Genomic DNA, 25,797 nt, shown 5'->3' with positions numbered 1-25,797 from the left:
GAAGCTGGCTTGTGGTTTGGTGATTGTACTTCCTTATTGATATAAGGGGCTGGTGAAGCAAGGCCTTCTGGGATTGCAGTGCTCTGACCACAGGCCCAACAGTTACCCTGACAGGGGTCTGAAACAGGCCTGGGGCTTTCTGGACAGATGAGAAGTCTAAAAATTTCCCTTTTCATTTCCTCTCTTGTGTGACTTTGTCATTAAAAAAAAAAAACACTGGTAATTGAAAGGGAATTTTGCCCCTTGCTCTTAAGGAGTTTATCTTGATTGAGTAGCTCCCTCCCTCTCCCCCAAAAATCCCACCCTGAAAACCCCAAGCTAAAAAAAATAATCTTTTCTTGCCGATTTATCAGTGGGTTGCTGTTTGTTTAATCTGTTTCGAGGCTGGTTTCCTAATGAGCAGGTCTTTTAACAATTGCATGCTTTTTGGAAAATATTCTGAAACCACTCCACTTCCTCAGCCTCCTGGCTGATGAAAGCCCAGGTAAATTCTGTGTCCTTCTGGAAACCTAACCCTCCCACAGCTACCAGGAGGCTTGAATGGGCACAAGCTCCTTGTATCCATGCTCATGTTTCCAAAGAAATGAAAACAGATGCCGTTCCTGTGTGACACAGCTAACTCACCACAGTGCAGGAAAGTGCTTGGCTGGGCACGTAGGGCTGTCTTAGGTCTTGAAATCACCCTGCGTTAGAACCAGACTCAGAACAGGGCTCCTTGCTATCCAGGCTGACTTGGAGGGGATTCGAGTGGGCTGAGTGGCCTGAACATGCCTTCGGCGGCTGCTTCTTGTGCTCCCCATCTAGGGAAGAGGGAAGCCACACAGGTAGAACCCACTTCCACACCCAATTTCCTCCACAAATCCTGTGGCTGTACTTTTTGTTATGCATCTGAAGTACATATGTAGATAAATATGTATGCATGCATGTATGTATATGTGTTATCTATGCTATTTGGTCCAGCCTAGAGAGTTGTTTTTATTTATTAAGAGTTTGGAGAAGATAACATTTGGAGGAAGTGTGTATTCCAATGCTCCAGCAAATTACCCATCAAATATGCTGATTCTTACCAAAGGAACCATCTTGCTGATTCCTCTGTCCTGGCCCTGATCTGCCTGGGATCACTGAACATCAGAATTTACTGCTCCCTCTCTTTGATAAGCCCAGTAAGTCGGCCCCAGTCAGGTTACTGAGGCCACACAAATAATCCTGCCAAGTGTGGGACTGACAAGAACTGCCTAAATCTTAAGGTTACAGGGAGAACAAGAACCACTTTGTGGGTTATGCATGTCTACTGTGTGTGCAATTCTGTGTGTGAATACTGTGTGTGTGTGCTTGTCTACTGCGTGTGTACCACATATATGTACTGTGTGTATATGTGTGTGATGCATGTGTATGTGAACATTGGGCACGTGTGTGAGTGTACATGTGTAATGTCTGCGTGTATATGAGCACACGCACACGGACATGGTGTGTGTGGCACACGGAGTGCCATGGGTCCATGGGGCAATGGTTGGTGTGAAGGGCTGGCTTGGGATAGGTCCCTTGCTCCCTACAAAGGGCTTTTCTTTGCTTTGCTGCCATCCTCCCTAAGCAGCATGCATCTGGATTGCAGAAACCTTAAAGATAGGTATAGATTATGTCTCTCCTCCCAGCCTCTCAAGTGAATTCTTTTTAAGTATCTTTTTTCTCCAGCCTCAGGGAAAAGGAGTTTTGTCACTGAGAAGGCAGATCAAGGATTCAACATCACACTGTTCCTCCTCACTCTGTGCGTGTGTTTCTTGTATATCCAAAAGGTAGAGAGAGAAGGGAAAACAGGGAGTCAGATCAGAAAGACAGTATTAATTTGTATTCATAAAATACAACTTTTATTCTCTCCCCAGGACTCTGACCCACTTTCCTGTCCATAACCTCAGTGTCAGTGCTGACCCACTTCTGACTATTTTTATTTGTTCCTTGAAAATACTCACTGTGATTAGAGTTGACTCTTGTTAACTTTGTTCTTATCTTCCCTGTCATCTGAGTCCGAGGTGCAGCCCTTCCCACCTCACTCCCAATAATTATGGGTGAGTTCAGAGCCAAAGAACCGCAGGATTTATTGGTGATGTGACAAATGGCCCCTTTCCTCACAACAAGGGACCCAAGGACAAACAGCTACTACCTGCATCCAGAGCTTTGTGCCCCATGTCTGCAGCTTTTGTCTGCCTCTCAGAAGCAGGCAGGCTGCCCGGGAGACAGTGTCCCCAGCCCCCAGTGCTCCCGGGGGTGCCCGATGCTGGGTCTCATGCCCAGGCCCCTCTTGCCGGCACTTATCTAGGGTTACAACCTGAGTCAACAGCGGAACCAGGAAGTGGACTCAGGGTCCGGCATCGTATGGAAAGTTGGGTGTATTTACTTTTCTCTCAAAGCAAACTTTGATTTACTCTTTAATAAGTTACCACTAAGGATATAGATCTGGGGAAATTTGACTTGGCATCCAAATCTAAGTCACATATTGATAAAGGAGGAGTGGGAACAGTGAGTCTTTTGCATTTTTCCAGTTTTATCATTAACCCCAAGTTTGGAAAGATACTTGCTTTCAAAGCCTCCATTTCCAAGTTTTGATGAGGAGTATCGATTGACTTCTTATAAAGGCATTATAAAAAGGATATCCCAGGCACAGTGGAAATCCTGGAGGGGCTGTGTGACCAAGTAGTGGCCTGGACTCTGGAGAGGAGTAAGTCTCTGCTCTCTCAGTTACTATGCCACCTGGGGAATCCCTTCATGTCTTTGTCCTTGATTTCCTCATCTGTAAAATGGGGATCAAAGTATCTCCTTCGGAAGGTTTTTACAGCATTCATTAAGAAGACGTATGTGAAGAGCTGGAATGTAGTACACACTTAGTACACAAACTGTTAGGAGTATGAATCAATGAAGTCATTTTTATTGCATGGAATAAGACTTCTGTTTTCTCTTTCCAGAAGTTTCTCCAGGGAGTACCCTGTACAAGGTAGAAAATGTGAGTTTATCCTCTGCTTTTTCTATCTTTTCCACTTGAGTGGCTGGAGCCACCCTTCAAGGAATAGAATAAAAGAATGTCCTTGCCTCACTGCTGACAGGGCCTTGGACCTGGGAATGACCAGGGGTGAAGGTTCCCCCTCCTTTACTTTGGCAGTACTTCCTCATGAAATGTGACCATCTGCAAAAAGGAAAAATGCAAGAAGATAAAGGAGGCACCGTGGATCCTTCTCTTAAGTCTATGACAATCTTTGGGGTTGAGCTATTTCTCTGCTTGCCCAAAGGGCCTGAGAATTACTTCTAGGGAGAAAGAGAGCACCCCTTTTTGGAGTTGTAACAGGACCTCTTTCACAATTATTCCCATTGTAGAGACATGAGTGAGGGTGCAGATTACTTTTGCGTGAAGAGTTTCAGGAGCAAAAAGAGAGTGGGGGGCCACCCAGGAGATGAGGGGTGCATGGATGGGTGTGCCCGTGAGGGCTGCACTGTCTCTAGAGAGTTAACAGCTTTTCAGATTTTTAATCGCCATGCACTGGTAATTCTAAACAATGTCACTGATAAAATGCACCTTCCAGCAGGTGGCCACTTCTGCTCTCTCTAGGTGTACGCTGGCTGAGTGGGGTAGAAAGGAGAGAGCGTGGCCCCAAGTCAAAGGAACCCAAGGCATTTCCTCCCCCAAAGGAGGCTGGAGAAGTCAAGTGCTCAGGCATCCTCTGCGGTCCAAAGGGTGAGGAGAGATGGGGAGAGAGAAGCATCCACAGAGTGGTGGGATGGGCCCGGCAGGCTCTGCTTCTCTCCCTGACTGGTCCATGGGGCAGGGCCTGTAAGCAGACCCCATGAAGGGGCTGTGCTGGGCTGGGGGCCACATTTTGGACAGAATCTAGTACACAGACCTTAGAGCAAAGCAAAAAGCCTGGAGGTCAGGGGTGTGACAGAAAGCTTTGACGTTCCTGAGTGTGGACTCCCAGCCCTCCATCTTGGCTGGTGGGGCTTCTGCCATTACTGGTGGACATCGCTGTCAAGCCACCTGCTTGCCAACAGGGAGAGCTAATTGAGCAGCTACAACCACCTGGTGAAGTGTGCAGAATTCTGCCCCTTAACAGATGAGGAAACTGAGGCTTAGAAGGGAGTAGGAACCTCCCAAATATCACCCAGTTGGGACGTGATGGGTCTGGGAATTGTCTGTCCTGCATCTGCCACCCTTGTAGCCTCTTTGCTCTCAAAGGCTGACTCGGCTCCTGCAGAAGTACACTGTTTCTTACCCGTGCTTTGTGCTGCACAGATCTTTTTGGGGGGAATAAATGGAGCGCCTGTAAGCATAGTAGGCCGGCTTATCACCTTTGAGAGCCCTTGAGGGGCCCATTACCAAACAGGCAGGCAGGCAGGCAGGGGCTGTCCTAGAGACTGGTTCTCCTGTTTGGCAACACTCCAGCAGAGAGGCAGAGCTGCATTTGAAGGCAGCTCATGTTGAAGGTGGCCCTGGAGACACATGTTCTTCACCGAATTCCTGGAATCCTTGCTCAGAGGTAGGATTGACTGTGGGACTTGCTGGCTGACAAGCCTCACTGTTTCAAAGGCTTTTTTTGGTATGGAAAATTTGAGAGAGACTCTTACTACTGTCTCTGTGCTCAGGATTTGCTCATCTTGAGCAAATACACTACTTCTTAAGCATAGAGGAAGCCTCAGAAAATGGAGGAAATGTTGTAAGTGGAGCCATTTGGTGCAGCAGAATCCAGTGTGAGGAAGACCCCCTTGTTTTGGCTCATCATGGCCTGTCTGCTGGGCCTCTTGAATGACCCTGCTCATGGAGCCCTAAGCAGTGGGCCAGCCTGGGGAATGGGCTGGTTCAAGGCTTCGATCAGGTCCCAGGGCCGTATCGAATGGGAGGAAGCCACGAGTCTGAGGTAGGATGCCTTGCATGATCCAGCTCCCAGCCACAATGGTTTGCCTTCGACTCCTGCCTCCCGCAGAGTTTGAATTCTTGAATTAGAGAGAGAAATCTACCTTAGGGAAGGAATACCTGGCCTGTCTGGGTCATTTACATGTCCCTGTGTCTGCCTTTGCCCCTCAGAGTGGTGTGCATACAAGCCTGGCTGGGCAGGGAAGAAGTGCCCGTCAGTGACTCGTACAGGAAGTTGGGAACCAGAAACCAGGGGCCTACCCCACTCCACCTCTGACTTGTGCTTAAACAAGCCCAGCACCTGCACTGGCCTTTGCTCCCTCCATCTGTGGCAGGCCCAACCCTCCACCAGGCCAAGGGCCCTCAAAAGTCTAGTATTTGGTCAGCTTCCTGCGGGAGAGAATCCTTCAGGTGGAAATGAAAGCTGTGGATGTGGCCCATGCGGTTTCTTTTTCCGTCTTCAACAAAGTGAATTCTTATATATTTTTCTTTGCTCTTTAAATTGCTACCCATTATATTCATCAACACAGAGCGATGGAACATTTGGCAAAATTATTTTAAGTAGCACTCCAACCTGTGATCACAATTTTGAATCAAGGAATTTGCTGAGCAGCTGTGGGAAGAACAAAGGGCCTGAAGTGATTTAGGGCTGGGGGAAAGGAGGCTGCATGGCTGGCAGCAGGTTGTAGGCTCATGGAGGGAGCTGGGCTTCTCAGCCCTGCAGTCCATCCACATGGGGCGACACTGCAGTTTCCATCTGTTAAACATACCCCCAACTTAAAAATGTCTACATGGAGCAGAGGATTGACATTCAGTTTCATATAATGGTTGAGAGCTTCAGCTCAGGAATGGGACAGACCTGGCCTTGAATCCTGGCTCTGCCACTTACCAGCCTCAGCTGAGTCATCTGTAAAAATGGGAAGAATCAGAACAACCACATTTTAGGGACTTTTAGGGTATATATTCCTTTATCTGGCCCAGTTCCTAGCACATAGCTTGTGTTCAAAATGCTGTTATTATGGCCAATTTTCAGAAATGGACAATTTATATGCTCTGATTTTGCAATTGATTCATTCAACAAACATGTTCAGGTACAGAGCTAGGTGTTGTAGGTGTACAGACATGAAAAACATAGAAATTAATATACTATTAGATAAATAAAACTACTTTTATTGAAAGAAATGGAAATAATGGAAATAGAAATAAAGAAATAATAGAAGTAATGACGTCAATTTACAAAGAACCTTCTTAATAGTCTAATAGAAACTATGAAAAATGTATGGAGTTACAAAAAACTGTTCTTATTTATAATTATTTTTGAACTTATTGTTTTTCAATAAAACTATTATCTAAATTAACTTAATTTCTTAAAATAAGCCTTGCTTCATACCTGAGAACTTCAGTGACCTAATTTGCAGATAACCAGACCTATCTGCAAACAATCTGGTTTGCCTAAGTGCCTTGTATATAGTGATGTAGGGATATTCTATACTTTGTCAGGGAGTATCCAGTTCTGCAAATCACAGTTTTAAGAATTAAAAGTATACCTTACAATCTCTCATCCTTTTAATAGAATTTCTGACAGACAATGACTGAGTTTCTGCTCCAACTCTGCTAGGAATGGAGAATTCACTACTTCAAAAGGTGGGTACCTGCAGGTTTGAACAACTCTAAAGGTTTAGGATGGAATAATTGATGGAAGATTAATTGAAGCACATTTGCATATCACATGGAAAGGACAAAAGGCCTTCTTGTTGTTTTTCCTTTCAACTTGCTTTCTGTTTCTGTAGTTTGGTCTTGTTTTGACTTCCTGTCCGTCTTTCCCCTTTTACCCTGAGCTGTTGCCTGCCCTCTGCCCTGAGGGAGCAATAATAGCCCTCCTCACTGTTGGGTGGCTGAGCAAACCAGCACACTGAGCCTTAGAAGTTGAAAGCCAGCCCTCAGTTCATTGCTCCTCGCCCTGTTCTCTGGGGGTGGCTCAACTAGGCTCTGCTTTCTTGGAAAACAACAGTGAACTTTGTTCAGCCAAAGCCTTGTTTCTCAAACTTTGATATTTGCTCACTGGCCCTCCCCTCTCCACTCCAGCTGTTCCCAACTGCTGACCACTTCTTATGTGGCTAGCTGCTTGCGCTGTTCCAGCACTTCTTGGAAGGCAGCCACAAAGGGCCGAGGCAGATGCAGGCCAAGCGCTGTTGCTTGTGGCCTTGGCCTGTGGTCTGAGTCCATGACTGGATCATTTGGGAAGTGTGTGTGTCTCTACTTTTGAAACCAGTGGGCTAAGAGCAGAACATCCAATGAGCAGAGCACCTCCACAACATCCTGGAGTTGCTTTATTTTCTTCACGCTTCCGATCGCCTATAGAATTGTTAGAATTAAAAAAAAGAAAAGCAAGTTGAGAGCAATGCAAGTAAAAGAGAAAAGGAAAGGTTTATTTTCGGAGCCCTTGAATTTGGAAACTCCTCCTGACTCTGCCTCTTAGTCAGCTCGGCTCTTAGTTCTCCTGTGCTCACTGGGGCTTTTAGTCTCTGATCTTTCCTCGAGTCCTCCGTCCCTGAGGTCCTTCCAGCTTCCCGGATCTTGGGGTGAAGACTTTCAGGGAGGTGCTCTCTTATTCTTCTGCCATCCAGATTCCTTACAGCCTGAGCCTGGTATCTGTCACCTCGGTGGCAACTGGGATTGCTGGAGGAAGCCATGCTCATGGGTTGACGAGCCCCTCACCAAATTCTGAGTGGATCTTAAACCCACGGACCTCATCCAGAACATAAATTGGGTTTTGTTTGGCCTGAATGATATTTACAACAATTCAATTTAGTTATCAACACTTAAGAAACAGCAGATCACAGGAAAGTTCAGATCTCCAGCTGGACTTGAAAAGCTGCAGATCTGAGAGGACTGGCTCTTTGCTGTCGCTGGAACTGAGCGGCAGCTGCCCCCTGACAGGTGGCACACACTCTTCACTTTGTCACTGTCTCTGCGACGACAGACAGTGTCTTTCTGGACACGGAGACTGAGTATTAGATGCTATTGAGCAATGGGCTTCTCTCACCCTCCACCCCAAACGACCATTCATGAAGGGCCTGCCTGATTCTTCTGAGCATTTGAGTTTGCCAACCCGGCTCAGAGCAGTTTTTTCAGCAGTCTTTTCTCTTTAAGAGACTCCTAGCCCACCACATTCTTCTTTCCTTTCACCCTCCTTCTTCCCCTCTCTCCTTCCTTCCTTCCTTTCTCCCTTCTCCCACCCCCTTTTTCTCATCACTTTTGAAGCTGTAAAATAAAATATACCTACAGAAAGCTCTATAGCTCCATGAATTATCCTAAAGTTAACATCAGTGTCATTATCGATCAGGTCAACAAATATAACTGCTGCACTCTAGAAGCGCTCTCTGCTGCCTTTCACGCCTCCAACCCTCCCTCCCACCACAGGTAACCATTATCTTGGCTTTCATGGTAAAATGTTCTTGATTTTCCTTCTAGTTTTATCAACAAAATACATGCCCTAAAATGCTAAGGTTTAGTTTTGCCTGTTTTGACAACGTCATATCAATTACACAGCAGGTATTCTTTCATGCATGACTCATTTCACTCAGCCTTTCACTTGTGAAATCCACCCATGTTGTGTGTAGTTGTAGTCTGTAAATTTTCATCACTGGATAGTATTGCCTTTTATAAATGTGTCACAATGTGTTTATTCTACTCTTGATGGACATTTGGGTTGTCCCCAGTTTATCATACAAATAGTGCTGCTATGATCTTTTTTGTGCTTGTATACTGTGCACGCATGTACACATTTTAGAGAGTATTACCTCCAAGCCTGGGGTTTTCTTTGTGGAAAGGTTTTAAATTATGGATTCAGTTGATTTAATAGTTATTTGACTAGTTACGATTCATATTTTTTTTTGTGTCAGTTTAAACAAATTATGAATTTTAGGAATTAACCCTTTTATCTAAATTTTCAAATGGAAAAGCATGACATTGTTTAAGATCTTCTCATGATCTTTAATGAAGGTGGGCTCTGTTGTGTGTCTTCTTATTATGCCTGACACTGACTATTTTTCTCTTTTCTTTTTTTCTCCCTTGCTCAGTCTTGCTAGGGTTTTGTTTTTTTAAATCAATTTTATTACTCTTTCTAAAGAACCCAACTTTTGGTTTTTTTAATATATCCTACTTTATATTTGTTTTCTAGTTCCTTAAATTCTGCATTTTTTTTTCTTTCTTTGAGTTCACTTTTCAGTACTTTTTCTAATTTCTTAAGATGGCTGTTTGATTCATTCATTCCAAACCTTTCCTTTTATCTAATATATGCAATTAAAATGATAAACATCTAAGCATAGCTTTAACTTTATCTCATGAGTTTTAATATGCAACATTTTCATTATAGTTCAACTAAAATGTTTAAAATTTCATTTGATTTCTGATGAGTAATGCAGAAAGATTTCTGAAATTTTAAATACATGGGAGTTTTCTAATCATATTTCTATAATTAATTTCCAGCTTAATTGTAATGCAATTAGTGTATTTTGTATAATTTCAGTCATTTGATATTTCTTAAGATTAGCTTTATGGCTCAGCAAATGAATAGTTTCATTTTTGAAACTGTTCCTTATGTTTTTAAAAAGAATGTAGAATTAGTAATGATGGGCTCAGTATTCTATGTGTCCATCAGGTTATGTTGATTTTTTTTTAAATTTTGGTATTATTAATCTACAATTACATGAGGAACATTATGTTTACTAGACTCCCCCCTTCAACAAGTCCCCCCCACATACCCCATTAGTCACTATCCATCAGCATAGTAAGATGCTGTAAAATCACTACTTATCTTCTCTGTGTTGCACAGCCCTCCCGGTACCCACCCCCCACATTATACATGCTAATCATGAGGCTCCCTTTCTTCTCCCCCCAACTTCTCCTTCCCTTCCCACCCATCCTCCCCAGTCCCTTTCCCTTTGGTAACTGTTAGTCCATTACTGGGTTCTGTGATTCTGCTGCTGTTTTGTTCCTACAGTTTTTCCTTTGTTCTTATATTCCACATATGAGTGAAATCATTTGGTACTTGTCTTTCTCCGCCTGGCTTATTTCACTGAGCATAATACCTTCTAGGTCCATCCATGTTGTTGCAAATGGTAGGATGGCTGAATAATATTCCATTGTGTATATGTACCACATCTTTTTTATCCATTCATCTACTGATGGACACTTAGGTTGCTTCCATTTCTTGGCTATTGTAAATAGTGCTGTGATAAACATAAAGGTGCACATGTCTTTTTCAAACTGGGCTGCTGCATTCTTAGGGTACATTCCTAGAAGTCAGATTCCTGGGTCAAATGGTATTTCTATTTTGAGCTTTTTGAGGAACCTCCATACTGCTTTCCACAATGGTTGAACTAATTTACATTCACACCAGCAGTGTAGGAGGGTTCCCCTTTCTTCACAACCTTGCCAAAATTTGTTGTTGTTTGTCTTTTGGATGGTGGCCATCCTTACTGGTGTGAGGTGATATCTCATTGTGGTTTTAATTTGCATTTCTCTGATGACTAGCGATGTGGAGCATCATTTCATGTGTCTGTTGGCCATGTGAATTTCTTCTTTGGAGAACTGTCTGTTCAGCTCCTCTGCCCATATTTTAATTGGATTGTTCATTTTTTGTTTGTTGAGGTGCGTGAGCTCTTTATATATTTTGGATGTCAACCCTTTATCGGATCTGTCATTTATGAATATACTCTCCAATAGTGTGGGATGCCTTTTTTTTCTATTGATGGTGTCTTTTGCTGTACAGAAGCTTTTCAGTTTGATATAGTCCCACTTGTTCACTTTTGCTTTTGTTTACCTGGCCCGGGGAGGTATGTTCATGAAGAAGTTGCTCATGTTTATGTCCAAGATATTTTTGCCTATGTTTTTTTCTAAGAGTTTTATGGTTTCCTGGCTTACATTCAGGTCTTTGATCCTTTTTGAATTTACTTTTGTGTATGGGGTTAGACAGTGATCCAATTTCATTCTCTTACATGTAGCTGTCCCGTTTTGCCAACATCAGCTGTTGAAGTGGCTGTCATTTCCCCATTGTATGTCCATGGCTCCTTTATCGTATATTAATTGGCCATATATGTTTGGGTTAATGTCTGGAGTCTCTAATCTGTTCCACTGGTCTTGGCTCTGTTCTTGTGCCAGTACCAAATTGTCTTGATTACTATGGCTTTGTAGTAGAGCTTGAAGTTGGGGAGTGAGATCCCCCTACTTTATTCTTCCTTCTCAGGATTGCTTTGGCTATTCGGGGTCTTTGGTGGTTCCATATGAATTTTAGAACTGTTTGTTCCAGTTCATTGAAGAATGCTGTTGGTAATTTGATAGGGATTCCATCGAATCTGTAGATTGCTTTGGGCAGGATGGCCATTTTGACAATGTTAATTCTTCCTAGCCAAGAGCATGGGATAAGTTTCCATTTGTTAGTGTCCTCTTCAATTTCTCTTAGGAGGGTCTTGTAGTTTTTGGGGTATAGGTCTTTCACTTCCTTGGTTAGGTTTATTCCTAGGTATTTTATTCTTTTTGATGCAGTTGTGAATGGAATTGTTTTCCTGATTTCTCTTTTTATTAGTTCATTGTTAGTGTCTAGGAAAGCCTCAGATTTCTGTGTATTAATTTTGTATCCTGCAACTTTGCTGTATTCCAATATGAGTTCTAGTAGTTTTAGAGTGGAGTCCTTAGGGTTTTTTATGTACAATATCATGTCATCTGCAAATAGTGACAGTTTGACTTCTTCTTTACCAATATGGATTCCTTGTATTTATTTGTTTTATCTAATTGCCATGGCTAGGACTTCCAGTACTATGTTGAATAACAGTGGGGAGAGTGGGCATCCCTGTCTTGTTCCTGATCTCAGAGGGAAAGCTTTCAGCTTCTTGCTGTTCAGTATGATGTTGGCTGTGGGTTTTTCATATATGACCTTTATTATGTTGAGGTACTTGCCCTCTGTTCCCATTTTGTTGAGAGTTTTTATCATGAATAGATGTTGAATTTTGTTGAATGCTTTTTCAGCATCTATGGAGATGATCATGTGGTTTTTCTCCTTCTTTTTGTTTATGTGGTGGATGATGTTGATGGATTTTCGAATGTTGTACCATCCTTGCATCCCTTAGGTGAATCCCATTTGGTCATGGTGTATGATCCTCTTGATGTATTTTTGAATTTGGTTTGCTAATATTATGTTGAGTATTTTTGCATCAATGTTCATCAGGGATATTGGTTTGTAATTTTCTTTTTTGGTGGGGTCTTTGCCTGATTTTGGTATTAGGGTGATGCTGGCTTCACAGAATGAGTCTGGAAGTATTACCTCCTCTTCTATTTTTTGGAAAACTTTAAGGAGAATGGGTGTTATGTCTTTTCTGTATGTCTGATAAAACTCCACGGTAAATTCATCTGACCCAGGAGTTTTGCTCTTGGGTAGTTTTTTGATTACCACTTCAATTTCATTGCTGGTAATTGGTCTGTTTAGATTTTCTGTTTCTTCCTTGGTCAGTCTTGGAAGGCTGTATTTTTTTAGGAAGTTGTCCATTTCTTCTAGGTTTTCCAGCTTATTAGCATATAGGTTTTTGTAGTATTCTCTAATAATTCTTTGTATTTCTGTGGGGTCTGTCATGGTTTTTCCTTTCTCATTTCTGATTCTGTTGATGTGTGTAGATTCTCTTTTTCTCTTAATAAGTCTGGCTAGGGACTTATCTATTTTGTTTATTTTCTCAAAGAGCCAGCTCTTGGTTTCATTGATTTTTTCTATTATTTTGTTCTTCTCAATTTTATTTGTTTCTTCTCTGATCTTTATTATGTCCCTCCTACTGCTGACTTTAGGACTCATTTGTTCTTCTTTTTTCCAATTTTGATAATTGTGTCTTTAGACTATTCATTTGGGATTGTTCTTCCTTCTTTAAATATTCCTGGATTGCTATATACTTTCCTCTTAAAACGGCTTTTGCTGCGTCCCACAGAAGTTGGGGCTTCTTTTTTTGTTTTTGTCATTTATTTTCATATATTGCTTGATCTCTATTTTGATTTGGTCATTGATCCATTGTTTATTTAGGAGCATGTTGTTAAGCCTCCATGTGTTTGTGAGCCTCCATGTTTTGTTAAGCCTCCATGTGCTTGTGAGCCCTTTTCCTTGTATGATTTACTTCTAGTTTTATACCTTTGTGGTCTGAGAAGTTGGTTGGTAGAATTTCAATCTTTTTGAATTTACTGAAGCTCTTTTTGTGGCCTAGTATGTGGTCTATTTTGAGAATGTTCCATGTGCACTTGAGAAGAATGTGTATCCTGTTGCTTTTGAGTGTAGAGTTCTGTAGATATCTGTTAGGTCCATCTGTTCTAGTGTGTCATTCAGTGCCTCTGTGTCCTTACTTATTTTCTGTCTGGTGGATCTGTTCTTTGGAGTGAGTGGTGTGTTGAAGTCTCCTAATATAAATGCATTGCATTCTATGTCCTCCTTTAATTCTGTTAGTATTTGTTTCACATATGTTGGTGCTCCTGTATTGGGTGCACATATATTTATAATGGTTATATCCTCTAGTTGGACTGAGCCCTTTATCATTATGTAATGTCCTTCTTCATCTCTTGTGACTTTCTTTGTTTGGAAGACTATTTTGTCTGATACTAGTACTGCAACACCTGCTTTTTTCACCCTGTTGTTTGCATGAAATATCTTTTTCCATCCCTTGACTTTTAATCTGTGCATGTCTTTGGGTTTGAGGTGAGTCTCTTGTAAGCAGTGTATAGATGGGTCTTGCTTTTTTATCCATTCTATTACTCTGTGTCTTTAGATTGGTGCATTCAGTCCATTTACATTTAGGGTGATTATTGAAAGATATGTACTTTTTGCAATTGCAGGCTTTAGGTTCATGGTTACCAAAGGCTCAAGGTTAGCTGCTTTACTATCTTACCCTCTAACTTAACTCGCTTATTGAGTTATTATAAACACAATCTGATGATTCTTTATTTCTCTTCCTTCTTATTTCTCCTCCTCCATTCTTTATATGTTAGGTGTTTTATTTTGTTCTCTTTTGTGTTTCCTTTGACTGCATTCGTGGGTAGTTGATTTTATTTTTTGCCTCTAGTTAGTATTTGATTGTTCTGCTTTCTTTGCTGTGATTTAATTTTTTTCTGGTGACATCTATTTGGCCTTAGGAGTGCTTCCACCTAGAGCAGTCCCTTTAAGATATCCTGTAGAGGTGGTTTGTGGGAAGCAAATTCCCTCAACTTTTGCTTTTCTGCGAATTGTTTAATCCCTCCTTCATATTTAAATGATAATCGTGCTGGATACAGTATTCTTGGTTCAAGGCCCTTCTGTTTCATTGAATTAAATATATCATGCCATTCTCTTCTGGCCTGTAAGGTTTCTGTTGAGAAGTCTGATGATAGCCTGATGGGTTTTCCTTTGTAGGTGACCTTTTCTCTCTCTCTGACTGCCTTTAATACTCTGTCCTTATCCTTGATCTTTGCCATTTTAATTATTATGTGTATTGGTGTTGTCCTCCTTGGGTCCCTTGTGTTGGGAGTTCTGTGTGCTTCCGTGGTTTGAACAACTATTTCCTCCCCCAGTTTGGGGAAGTTTTCAGCAATTATTTTTTCAACTACACTTTCTATCCTTTTTTCTCTTTCTTCTTCTTCTGGTACCCCTGTAATGCGGATATTGTTCCTTTTGGATTGGCCACACAGTTCTCTTAATATTCTTTCATTTCTGGAGATTCTTTTATCTCTCTCTGTGTCAGCTTCTCTGTGTTCCTGTTCTCTGATTTCTATTCCATTAATGGCCTCTTGCACCTCATCCATTCTGCTTTTAAGTCCTTCCAGAGACTGTTTTATTTCTGTGTTCTCCCTGCTTAGCTCTTGCATATTTCTCTGTAAGTCCGTCAGCATGATTATGACCTTTATTTTGAATTCTTTTTCTGGATGATTGGTTAAGTCTATCTCCCCAGGTTCCCTCTCAGGGGAGGATGTCTGTGTGATTCTGGTCTGGATCAAATTCTTCTGCCTTTTCATGGCAATAGAGGTAGTCATGGGCAGTTGGCAAATGTGTCAGCTGGGAGAACAGAGTCCCTGCTTGCTCCTTGCCTTCCTCTCCTGGGAGAATGGTGACCCCTAGCGGCTTCTGCTGGGCAGCTGTGCACAGACGGGTTTCTCTGATTCTTGCCCAGACAGCTGTGGAAGAAGCGTGGTCAGTCTCAGGCTCCTGCTCTGTTCTGGTGGGGCCACGCCAGAGGGGGAATTGGTGGGAGGCTGTTTATCGCTGTGAGGGGCCTCAGAGCTGCATTGCCACCCAGGGGGTTAGGGCGCCCGGAGTTCCCCGGGATTTCCAGCTTCTGGGCTGAGTGTCCCGGGATGCTTCTGTCCAGCTGTGAGGCTCCTGTCCCTTTAATACTTTCAAAAAGCACTCGGTTTTCTTTTTTCACATGGGAGCTGGCTGTGGTAACCCGCTTGCATGTTTTACTATTCCGTTTCCCTAGTATCCAGCACACTACGCACTGTGTGTCTGCGCTCCGGTGCAGATGACTAGGGCTGGGTATTTAGCTGCCCTGGGTTCCCTCTCCCTTCCCGCTCCAATTCCTCTCCTCCCGCAGGGGAGCTGGGGTAGGGGTGGCACTCGGATCCCGCGGGGCTGCGGCTTGTGTCTTACCCCCTTCGTGAGGTGCTGGGTTCTCCCAGGTGTAGATGTAGCTTGGCAGTTGTCCTGAATCTTCTGGTGTCTCTTTTAAGAATAGTTGTATTTGTTGTATTTTCAAAAATATATATGATTTTGGGAGGAGATTTCTGCTGCCCTACTCAGACCACCATCTTCTATGTTGATTTTTTATTTTTTATATTTTGAGGTATTATGTATATATAATTTTAGAATATCTGGAATTTTTATCACTAGAAATGCCTCTCTTTATGTCTAATAATAGTTTTCACCTTGAATCCTATTTTGTCTGATAATTAATATAGGTACTCATATTTTCTTTGGATTAGTGTTTACACTGAATATATTTTTCCATCTCTTTCTTTTATCCATTCTGTATACCTAAGTGTTGTAAGATTCTCTTGTAAACATTATATAATTTAAAAAACTAATCTAGTCTGACAATCTTTGTCTTTTAGTTGGAGCATTTAGTATATTTACATTTAACAAGTTATTTACATTAAATTTAATATAATTCCTAATATATTTAGATTTAAATCTACAGTGCTATTAAGTGCCTTCTATTTGTTCTACCTATATCCTATTTTTTTCTTTCCCTCATTTTATAGCTTCTTTTGGATAGATTATTTTTTAGTATTCCATTTCCTCCCTCTATTACTTTGGAAAAGTTGCATATTCTTTTACTATTCTTTAGTTGATTGGCACCTGGATTACAGCATAAATTCCTTTGTTATTAGGCAATAATATTAACTGATGCTTTTATGCTCTTCTCAGGCATTTTGATGACTCTGGAACACTCTTTTACCACTCTCACTAATTTTGTATTATTGTTGTCATGCATTTTAAGCAAAATATATTTTTAAATCCAACAAATCTCTTTATTTTATCTAGTCACTATCTATTTATATTTGTCTATATACTTGCTAACTTTTAAAATTAAAGTATCATTGATATAGAATCTTATGTTAGTTTCAAATACACAACACAGTGGTTCAACATTTACCCATATTATCAAGTCCTCACCCCTTTATGTGCAGTCACTGTCCACCAACATATATACTTGTTATTTTTTATGCATTTATTTCCTTCTTGCATTCCTCTCTACCTAGAACTATTTTCCTCAGACCTGAAGAGAAGTCTTTAATGTTTCCTTTAGTGTGAGTGACAAATATTCTTACTTTGGGTCTGACTATCTTTAGTTCACCACTCTTGAAGCATATTTTTGTTGAGCAGAAAATTCTAGGTTGACATTTACTTTTTAGCATGTTAAGGTGTTCCATTAACTTCTAGCTTTCATCGTTTCTGTTGAGAAGTCTGTTGTAAGTCTCGTTGTTGCTCCTTTGACAGTAATCTGTTTCTTATTTTCTGGCTTCTTGCAATATGTTTCTTTTTGCTTTGGTTTTTGGCAGTTTTATTATGGTACACTGAGGTGTAGATTTCTTTATATTTCTCATGGTTTGGGTTTTTAAGGGCTTCCTGAATCAGTGTCTTTATGTATTTAATTAGTTTTGGAAACATTTACCTCTTTAAATATTCTTTCTTTCCCATTCTTTCTCCTCTCTTTCTAGGATTCCAATGACATGTATAAGACTTTCTCATTCTTATAATTTCCCTCTCTTACCTTTTTTTTCTATCCTTTATTCTTCCATGCTTCATTTCATATATATATATATATATATATATTGACCATAAAATTTACTTCAATTTTGTCTAATGTGCTGTGAAGCCATCCATGACTTCTTAAATTGGGTTATTATACTTTTTTAGTTCTAGGATTTTTGTTTGATTCTTTCCCTTGGCTTTTAGTTTCTTCTAATTCTCAATCTTGCCTTTTATATCCTTGAACATATTGAGCATAATTATTTTAAAGTCTATGTCTGATAACATCAATGTCTAGAGATCTTATGAGTTTGTTTCTGTTGTCCATTGTTTTAGTCCTGTAATCCTTTCTTTTTATTTAGTTATTTTTGCTTAATAGTTAATGTATTTGCAAAATAAGTTGTGAAATAATTTGCTGCTTAGAATAATGTTATTTTTCTCTAGGGAAGATTTACTTTACTTTTCAGGAGCCTGGGGGTACTACTACCACCCTGAGATTAATCCAGTTTCATGAACTGAAATCATTTGAAGGTGAGCAACATTGCCTACAAAGGTATGAATATTTCTGGTTAATTTTTTTTCTCATATTGCAGTCCTTCAGGATCCCATCCCAAAGATATGGGTTTTCCTGGGATACTTGACTTGGCAGTCCCTGGACTCTAATTCCTTGAAGGTTTCCATATATGATATGCTCTCAAAAGTGCTTTTCAGCCTACCAGACTCTCTGCTGCCTGATCAGGAGTTGGCTAACATGCCAGAGTAAGAGCCACTTTAGGCTCCTGGGAGCTCCTGGCATGCTAATACTTCACTTTTGTGTTAACAGTCTGATGCCTCAGAAAGACAATTTTTATATTTCATGTAGCTTGTATGTTTGTTCTCTTTGGAGAGGAATTGTGAATTATGAATTATCTAGTCTGCCATTTTGTTCCACTTATAATTTCTCCCCATTGTCAGCCACCTTTATTTTGTATTTGTTTTTGTTTTTTTACATCTCGTCACTTCTATCTAAAGCAAGCCCTTACATGTGTAACTTGGTTTCCTTCTCCCCATACTTGTCTAGAATCATAAGGTATCTTCAGTCTGTCCCTTGGTACTAGGCCTTCCCATACAAACATGTTCAACTCTCATTGATAAAAATAAAACTATGCTCAACCAAAAGCCAAACCCTGTGATTCTTGCCAATCACCAGCCTATATTTGATGAAAGTTCTTGCTAGAACAATTTATCAATGATTTTTTTTTTCAGAAAAATGTTGACAAGTCTGCTTCAATTAGTGTTCCCATATTGAGTAATTCACTTGGTCAGACTAAGTTTATATATCAGTGGCAAATAGTGGAGAGGGTAGGAAAAAGGGAGAGATGCAATGGGAAATGTATAATTTTTAAATTATGCATCTCAGCCTATACTTTTTTCTTTAAAATTTACCTCTCTCTTTCTCCTACTTTTTCTGCCTCTTCCCTTTCAATGTCAAAGTTTTTAAAAGGGTAACCCATTTTTCCCTTTTCCATTACCCAAACATACATTATTATTTAAAGGACACCAAAAACATCCTACTTGCCTTTTTTCAGTCCTCAGTCCTTATTCTCCTTAACCTTTTTCCAGAGTTTGTCATGGTTTCAGCCCCGTCTTAACTTCTCTCCTCTTTTAGGTTCTGGAATGCTTGGCTTTCTTAGCTTCCCTGAATATTCATTCTTTCTCATCTTCTATTCCTTTCTTTTACTTCCTAAATGTTCTTAATTCTCTTCTATACATTTCTTATTTCTTCTCTTCACAGACCCTTTGCCTTTGTAAATTCATAGCTTCCATCATTCCTTTTGTGCGGGTATACCCAGATCTAAGTATACTGGCCCAAGCTTCTCTATGGGGTTCATTTTACATTTCTCAATGACTCCTGATGTTTTCTATCTGCATGTCCTAGACATCCTCAAAAATATTTAAGAAGTTGAGTTCATCATTTGTATTCATAAACTTTCTCTTTCTTCCAGTCCTCCATTCATCAGTCATGCATTATGACTATGGCCCTATGTCCACTTTTCTCTCTACATTAAGTGCACTTCTTTTCATCTGAACTTGTTCAAATCCCACATAGCTTTGAAGGACCAGTTCAATGCCCTTGCTTTCAAGAAACCATTGAGTCATGTGGAAAAAAAGTATGGGTCTCAGCAGTGAAGGATATGGTTCAATCCAGGCTCTGCCACTAACTGTGTAACTCTGTCTAAGGTGAATTTGAGATTGCTTACCTGTAAAAATGGGAATAAGAATAACTAACACACAGGTTATTGAAAAGATTAGATGGCTTTTTTAGAAATATATTCTATTTCTTCTACTTGCTCCTTGAGAGCCAGATTCATTTCTGCTTAATATATGCCAGGTACTTATTAAATAGTTATCAAATGAATGGATTAATATTGCACAATTTGCCAAACAACATGGCACTAATGTCAGCATTGTATCAACCAGTTAGAAAGATCAAGCCCACTTTATTTCATTCAATTGAATATTACCAAAGCAGTCACTGCTTTGGCACTCTGATTTTTTATTTCTATCCAATTGAATGGCTTGATTTAATGTCAAATATCTACTAAGATGGGTAACATAATCATGGGCCTCTAGAGCCACCATAGCCTCCATCTGTTGTTCTTGCAAGTGCAGGGAAATTTGAATAATTGGCTAGTGGGTTGAATTGTGTAGACAACTGGCTTGGCTGGAAAGGTCCCCAAATCCCATCACCTCTTTTTAATTTTTTGCTTAATTTATCCAGATAATTGCTTTGACTCTTATCTTCTCCTGATATTTGTCGAATAGCCTACTGGGTCCAGGCAGCCATCTGCTCCTACTCCCCTATTATCATTTCTCTCCTTGACCTTCTTTCCTCTTTCTTAAAAGGGGGAGGGGAGTTAGCCTGGCTGCAGTTGTCATGGAAAACCAGTCCTCAGCTGGGAAGTGAACCTTTTCCAAGAGTTCATCAGGCTTGATACACCTGTCTGCCAACTTGGACATGCCAAGAATTCATCTCCCTCTTGGCTTATCAGGTATAGCTGAATACATTTGGCTGAAGCTCCAGCAATTTGGTCATTCATTTTTTTGTTCTCATCTGAGTGTAGACCACCTCCTCAGAGCTTGGCTCACTCACCTCCCCGTTCCCTTGGCTGGTGGTGTCTGATTAGGTAAGTTTTTCAAGAGAAGGACAAACTAGTTAAGTCTTTCAAGAAGTCTTCAACAGAAGGCAGGGTGGGGGGACAAGCTTTGGGCACACATGAAAAAATTCACCTAGAATAATGAGGGAGATTCTCAGAATACAGTTTTTGTCATGGTCATTGTAATAATGGCACCAAAGATATCAGGCCCTAATCCCTACAACCTATAAATGTTACCTTATTTGAAAAAAAGAATTTTGCAAATGTGATTAGGTTAAGGATCTTCAGGTGCAGAGATTATCCTGGATTATCTAGGAGCTCTCTAAATGCTATCACAGGTGCCCTTATAAAAGAGGGATATTTAACACATACACACACAAGAAGGAAATGTTACAGTGGAGGCAGAGACTGCAGTGATGTGGTTATAAGCCACACTTACAGATCTGCCACACTTTTTTCTCCATTTAACCCAGTTCCAAATTCAAGTCTTGGGTGATTGCCTGGTTTTTGAGGGATTTAAATCACAACTTGGAAGCTGGAAGAAGCAAGAAATAGATTTTTTTCCCTAGAGACTCACAGTGAGCGTGATCCTATGAACACCTTGATTTTGGCTCAGTGATACTGATTTTGGACTTCTGTACTCCAGAGCTGCAAGAGAATAAGTGTAATAGTCTTAAGTTACCAAATGCATGGTAATCAGTTACAGCAGCCACTGGAACCTAAAGCAGCCAGTAACAATGATAGCAGAGGCAATCACTGTAAAATCATAAGCCCCCAACCTACAAACCCCTATCTGGGGTGATCCAAATGCTATGTCATAGTAAGTCAACAAGTATTTATTAAGCAATAATTTGATTGGTGTTTAGCTGCAGAGCACAGAAGCCACCGTAGTTACTTCAAGCAGAAAGATTTATTGCAAGGCATTAAATAGCTAGCAAAATAGTTGGGAGGACAGGCTCTAGGCTGAGTAGGGATGAGTCCACTCTCCTGCCACCACCAGGGAGCTGCATAACTCATAAGTTATGCTCAACTGCATAACTTCCCTATAGCTACTATGATCTGCAGACCTCAAATGGATGTCTTGCGCCACACTTCTTTCTCCGCTTAACCCAGTTTCAAATTCAAGTCTTGGGTGACTGCCTGGTACTTGAGAGATTTAAATTACAACCAGAACTTTAGCTGCAGTGGATTCTGAGAAATGTGGTTTTTAGCCTTCCAGCTTTTGCATTATGGGAAGGCAACATCCCATTGTGATGGATTTTGCAATTTTGAGGTCATACATGTTGAGAGAGCCAATTCACAATTTCTAACACAAACAGTTACTGTGCACTAAGCACTGCTCCAAACAAATAAGGTGAAGTCTCTGCTCTCAAGGAGCTTATTTTCTTATGGGTATAGATAGCAAGTTCATCAGTGGACACAATCATTTCACATATAGGCAAGTGCTATGAAGAAGAGAAAGTTGAGAAATGAGGTAATGGCTGGGGTGGAGTGTTGGTTGCTTTTCAGATAGTTAGAAAAGGCCTTGTGATGTAACATTTTTGTGAAGTTCTGAATGATCAAGAGACAGCCATGCAAGCCTGGAGAACATGGTGTCTCAAGAGGAAAGAGCAAGGAGTTCAAAGGCCTGGAGACAGGAATGACTCAGTATGTTTGAGGGGGAGAAAAAGGCCAGTGTAACTGGAATGTGCTAAATGGAGGGAGAGAGGAGGGAAACAAGGTCAAAGGTACGTAAGCTGTAGATCCTGGGGACCTTATGGGAGTATGGGTTATGTTCTGGTTACAGGAAGTCACCGGAAAGCTTTAAGCAAGGAAGTGTAGTAAGTTGGACAGTGCCCTCCAAAACTCATGTCCATTGGGAAGGAACAGAATGTGACCTTATTTGAAAATAGGCTTTTTGTCCTATAATTAAGGTAAGGATTAAGATGATATCATCCTGGAGTGGAGTGAGCTATCAATACAATAAAAGTGTACTTACCCTCCCTACACAGGGTCATATGGAGGATGGGCCACGTGAAGACAGAGGCAGAGATTGGAGAGATGTGGCTGTGTGCCAAGAACTTGAAGGATTGCTAGCAACCCTCAGCAGCCAGGAGAAAGGCATGAGGTGGACTCTCCTCAGAGCCTCTAGACCGAACCAAGCCTACTTTACCCTGATTTGGGGCTATGGCCTTCTGAGCTGCAAGAGTGTGAATTTCTGTTGTTTTAATCTAAGTTTGTGATAATTTTTATGGAAGCCACAGGAAACTAATACGGGGTGGTGTGATCTAATTCATGTGATGGAAGGTCACTCTGGAGGCTGTCTGAAGATAAACTCTAGGGGGCCAAGACTAATGGTGGCATTGAGGCCTGTTTGGATGGGGTGCAGGGGTCCAGGTCACAGATCACGTCACTAGAACTAGGGTGGTGACTGGGCAGATGATGAGAAGCTCTCAGTTTCAGGATATATTTGGGAAACCCTACAGGCTCTACTCTTGGATTAGATGTTGAGGGAGGCCTGTGAGATGAGGAAGAGGGGTTAAATGTGACCCTTGGGTTTGCGGTTTATGCAACTGGTATGATTTATTGAGAGGAAGAGGCTCAGGGAGCTGAGCTGGGATTGAGGTCTATGCTTTTATCATGCTGAGTTTAAGATACCTATTTGAATCCTAAGTAGAGACGCTTAGCTAAGCATTTAGCCTTCATAGTCTAGGGCTTTAGGGAGAAGTAGGCACAGTATACAATCTGAAAGGCATCAGCATATAGGTGATATTTAAAATCTTGGGACTAGGGAGAATGGATACTGAAGAGAGAAGAGCTGATGTCAGAACTTTGGGAGAGTCAGAGAAAATTTAGAGATGTGGCAGAGGCAAAGGAGCCTGGAAAAGCGTGGAGAGGGGTGTAAGAGGAACACCAGGCAGAGGTGGGATTGCAGAAGTCACCTAAGAGAGTGTTTCTAGAAGGGAGGGATCAGCCCCAAGTGCTGCTGAGGGCTTGAGCAAGATGAACACTCAGGTGACTGTTACCTGAGTTTGAGGTAGGTCTTCGGTGACCTATTTCAGGAAGGAGGTGGAGGTGAAAGTTTGCTGGGGGTGCCAGGAGGTAGTGAGGGTGAGTCCAGAAAACTCTTTGGAGAAATTTGTCTCTGAAAGGAAGCTTGGATGTGTGGTTTGCTGGAGGGGCTGCAGAATCAAGGGAGAAAAGGATTAATGGGGGAGGGGGTGTGTCCTTGAGGAGATGGGGAGGATTCAGGGAATGAGTGTGGTCTTGGCCTTTGCAGCTCAGGGGCAATTTTTCTGTTGTGTGAGGTAAGGGGCCTGTGGGCAGGGCTGCTGATGGGCTGGTGGAGGGAGCTGGTTGCTGGTAGACAGGGTAGGGAAGTTGAGCTCAGGACCAATGATGAGGGCTGCCATCCCTGCTGCAGGACCTTTGCAGGGGAGACACCCCAGTCTCAGAGGTGGTTTGTCCAATCCAAGTGGCAGGGGCCCAGGATTCTGTGTCAAACAATGAACTAAAAAAAGGTATCTCCTCTCCCTTGAGGGTCAGGAACCACTGCTTCCTTTCTTCCCTCCACCCTCCTTCCCCTCCCCATCCACTCTCAGTGATTCTGAGGGGTCAGAGCATTTTTCTGTTAAACCCTTTAAATACCAAGGGTCTGATTATATTCCCTGTTTCTAGAATAATCTTGTTCCTACTTTTCAAATAAAGCCAATGAAGTCATTCCTCATGAGTCCCCTTTGTCTGGGAGCATAGGAACCTCTCTGCACCTGTCCTTTCCAGTAGCTCCTTTGGACATCCTTAGGGGCCCTCACTCATTTTCTTGCCACAGCTGTCTTACAGGGCTTCTCTCATGGAGCTGGGTTTCTGACACTTCCCTCCACAAGGGGAAAGTCTCCGTAAATTATTCTTAGCAAATGAATACATAATATGGTTTGGTTTGCTGTCTTTTATCTCTGACGGCAGTTTTTTAAGAGTCTTCCACAGACCACTAGTCCCGTGAAATATTCTGTCCCCAAAAGAATTTTATGGTCAAACCAATTTTGGATATCTTGCGTGTTAAAGGCTCAGAGAACCCTGCAGTTAAAAACTTAACTATGTTTTATCCCATATTTCTCAAACATATTTGACCATTCAGTGTGTTGCAGAACACATTTTGGGAAATTTCTACCTCTACTGCACTCAGTGTACCAGGAAAAAGAGTCATTCCTGCTTACCAACTGTATCTGATGGAAACATTAAAAAATACTTTTCGGTTATTGTACAAATCATTTGTAGAAGAGTGAAAAATTAGGAACTCAGATAGAAATTTAGAACTAGAACTGAACACAGAAAGTCCAAATTTTTCTTCCAGTTTTCCTGATTTTGGGCCTATACATATATGAAGTGAGCAACACCCTTTGGATGCAACTGCTCATCAGCTGACATGCATGATTCTGCAACAGCTGTCTTGTAAATACTGACTCAGACTTCCAATCTCTAATAAGTTCCAGTTATCATTGCTTCTTCTTCTTCTTCTGCACTTGTATTGTTAAAAACACAAGAAAAAAATCAAAGGCTTTGATAATTTTGATGAAGGGCAGATGGCCATATTCTTTCCTCCCTTATTGCAAAGTATTTTCATTTTTAGATTATAAACCAATGAACTTGGTCAGCCCAGCAAGTTTCTGTTTCCTCCCAGTCACTTTTCTGTACCCACCTGCCTTTAATATCTGTCTACTCAAGTAGATTCCCAGGGCATCAACACCTTAAAAGATGAAGGAACACTGCCAGACAGCCACTCAACAATGGTCCAGGATCTCGTGACAAAATGTGAGCTGAAGTCTTCCTGGTGGAATGACTGAAGGAGAACACCATATTTCCCTTTGGTCCATAGAAATATATCATGTGCCATCAAATTTTGGATTTGAGAAAATTTGCTGAGGATATTTATATCTGAAGACTTGGCTTCTGAGATTTCATTTGTACGATCAAGTTCACCATTGCAATTAGAGCTGAGTTCTGTTGTCTCTGCCTTCATCTTCTGATTCATCCAAGAATTATGAAACATCTTCCTTTACTTTTTCTCTTTGCCATTAAAGACAGAAACTAAAAAATTATGAATCTTCAACTGTGTTCAGTACAAGCTACAAAGATGGTGTCTACAGTCTTCTTTTATGCCTCCTTAAAGGTGATGCCATGCTCTTGCCAATGCAATAGGAAAATGGATGATGCAATTGTGATGAATTATTTCAGGATTACACCATTATTCTAGGTCATTTCATCATCCTTCTCCTTTGTTTTTAGTATTCTTCAGAATAATTCTTGAGTAATGATGAATTAGCAGATATGTTTCACGACATGGGAAAAATAAGAATCCTAAGATCCCCAACAGTAACTTAATGCATAAGAGAGTCCAATGGATGCATATGGTAATTACAATATAGATTGAGTTTCATTCCTTTAAGAAAAATAAGCAATTACTTCTTTTTTCTTTGGAAAACCTCTAATAATAAAGAATAAAAGTCAAGTAATATCAATCTTTACAAGTAGATAAA

At 41.1% G+C, this 25,797-nt stretch overlaps 1 long non-coding RNA gene across 1 annotated transcript; it reads left to right on the top strand.

Moving 5' to 3' along the window:
* The first annotated feature begins 694 nt into the window (after window positions 1–694).
* LOC118929300 (uncharacterized) lies at window positions 695–25,797 on the top strand. The gene is made up of 4 exons (XR_005031540.2): window positions 695–824; window positions 6,468–6,538; window positions 17,592–17,678; window positions 22,276–25,797. It is a non-coding gene; the product is annotated as an uncharacterized LOC118929300 (long non-coding RNA).

This window comes from Manis pentadactyla, chromosome 8 (genome assembly GCF_030020395.1).
Source record: "Manis pentadactyla isolate mManPen7 chromosome 8, mManPen7.hap1, whole genome shotgun sequence".
Classification (NCBI taxonomy): Eukaryota; Metazoa; Chordata; class Mammalia; order Pholidota; family Manidae; genus Manis; species Manis pentadactyla.
This window is presented reverse-complemented; position numbering and strand designations above follow the sequence as displayed.